This window comes from Engraulis encrasicolus, chromosome 5, assembly GCF_034702125.1.
Source record: "Engraulis encrasicolus isolate BLACKSEA-1 chromosome 5, IST_EnEncr_1.0, whole genome shotgun sequence".
Lineage (NCBI taxonomy): Eukaryota > Metazoa > Chordata > Actinopteri > Clupeiformes > Engraulidae > Engraulis > Engraulis encrasicolus.
In genome coordinates, this window is record NC_085861.1 from 19,056,835 (window position 1) to 19,059,334 (window position 2,500).

Below are 2,500 nucleotides of genomic sequence, written 5' to 3' on the forward strand. Positions count from 1 at the left end.
GCCGCTCACAGCTTTGTCTGGGCCCGGGACAAAGACATCTGAAAGGGCCCCAAACCCAGTACATGAAATGTAATGAGGATCCAATTCTGGGTCCCCTGTCTCCTTGGGCCTGAGACAAGTGACCCATTTGTCCCCCCCTCTCAGTTTCCATGTCCACAGTCAGGATATGCGATGGAGTGTGTTACGTTCCCCATGAGTGGAGTTGGGGAGTGTGATGGAATGCCACAGTGCGTGAGTGTGAGTGTGAAGGACAGGGGCGGAGCTATGAGGGGGGTTAGCTGGGCATTTGACCCTGGGCCCAGGGTCCTCCTATATTGGTGGTAAGGTCCCTGATGGAACTTGGGCAGTATGGGGGGTCTTATTAGTGTCTTGCCCTGGGGCCTTGTGTACAATTTTCCGCCACTGGTGGGGAAAATGGACAGGCCTTCACTGTTTTCCTCCATGTTATGTGTGGTTGGTTATTTGGACAGGTTCTGTTGTCTAACCCTGTGGCTCCACGGGTTTATCCACATGTGTACTGCATGTGCACAGCCCCCCTCAGTGAACGCTCTAAAAAAGCTGCCGACTCCATCATTGTGTGATTTGGAAATGCTTTTGATTAGGCTGCTCCTTGAATTTTTTTTTTTTTAATTATGGGTGTTTGTTTTCTATCTTCTCTTTGTTTTATATGTTTTTGTTGTTTTGCCATCTGTCAGGTCGGGCCAATTGAGCCAAATGATCAATATGATTTTTTTCATCCATGGCGTTGGTCGCATTGTCCATTGTCCATTGTAGATGTCCCGAGGCCAGCTTATTGAGCTGAGGCGGGTCAGTAGGAGGCATCGCAGTCAAGCCCTGGGGCTAGACTAGGGTTGTCGTATCGGATCGGATGGATCGGATCGGCTGCCGATATTGGCAAAAAATGCGGATCGGTATCGGATCGGCATGCACGGAAAAATCCGATCCAGAATTCCGATCCATTTTCCTGTTTTGTGTTTATTAATATCTGAAAAAACAGGTCAGTTTCTCATTAAAAACCATTGTGTATTACTCAAATTCACCTAATTCAGTTGGCTAGTTGTTACTAAGAGTAAAAACCCTTTTCAACATGACTGTGACAACAAAGTAAGTAGGCTAAATAACTTTCAACTTAAATACTCCGATAGGCCGGTATCGGTATCGGCCGGTATCGGAATCGGATCGGAAGTGAAATAAAATATCTGTATCGGATCGGAAGTGCAAAAACCTGGATCGGGACATCTCTAGGCTAGACCACTAACAGCTTGGGCTGGGCCTGGAACAAAACCACCAGAATGGGGCCTGTGGGCCCCATCTCTCCCTGGGCCCGTGACAGCTGACCCCTTTGTCCCACCCTGTCAGCTTCCCTGCCTTGGGGCGAGGCGGCTAACACACTGTCACAAACACGCTAACGACACCACACAGGGAATGCACAGGGCTGCGGGCCATTTGTTTTATAACGCTGTCAGAAATGTATCTTTATTTGCTTTGTATTGTGGTTAGTGGTTTGGTTTGCATTGCTGGCCATGAGTCTGTTGGCGAGCACAGTGCTGCCTTGGGTTTGAAGGAAGCTCAGGGCAGCTGGAACGCAGGCATGCCATGCAGCTGTACACGAGCACACGTCGCACACCACATCTCACTTTGGAGAAACGAGTACCTGGTTGGGTTCTTTTTCATTTGAGGGGGCACTTAGAATTATATAAAGTCCCCCAAGGGCTGTACTAGGAACACAAACAAGGACTTCCCCCTGCACTATGTTACAGAATATAAAATTCATGTGAAACTGCACAACATTAAAATGATATCGGCGGCCGAATAAGACAGCCTCCTGGACCATGAACGGCCCCCGGGCCTTATGTTCCCCACCCATGCAGCAGGCTGTTTACATGGCCCAAACCCTAACCCAGACCCCAGTAGAGCCACTACTGTAGTGTGTTGTAATAGCTTAGCAGCTCAGCTCCACAGTCTAAAACATTACAGTCAAGTGTAAAAAGGTAATTTGTCCTGCTGCGTTAGGTTAGGTTTGTAAGTTAACTAAACTCGAGGCTTTCTCAAGTTGAGTTAACTTACAAACTTAAGGCAGCAGGGCAACTTACCTTTTTTACGTTTAACTGGCTTCAATGTTTTACAGTGATATTGGCACTAAGCCGGCAGCTGGGAGGCAAGTAGCATGCAGGCAGCTCTAAATGCATACACACAGACACACACACACCACACGCTGCATTGGAGAAACAAGTACCTGATTTCATACACCCTTGGAGAGATGTCGGAGGTGGCCTTGTTTCTGCAATATGCTCTTCAAGGGTAAAAGGAGGTATTGACCAAAACAAACACATTAAACCATTAAGCCCAAATGGTGGCCACAGCTTTGAACCAGACATTTCCCTTTTGGTATTTACAGTAATGCCTTTGGATGATGGTCTCCCTCGTAATTATCTCCGCTTTGAAATGCGTTTGAATTTTTATGTGTGTGTATGAGTAAGCAAGCACTGTGTGTGTGTGT

At 47.4% G+C, this 2,500-nt stretch overlaps 1 protein-coding gene across 4 annotated transcripts in view; it reads left to right on the forward strand.

Annotated features, from left to right (window-relative positions):
* Positions 1 to 2,500, forward strand: part of ddr1 (discoidin domain receptor tyrosine kinase 1) — a 72,580-nt gene that overhangs the window by 38,325 nt on the left and 31,755 nt on the right. The gene's annotated exons all lie outside the window — the stretch shown is intronic.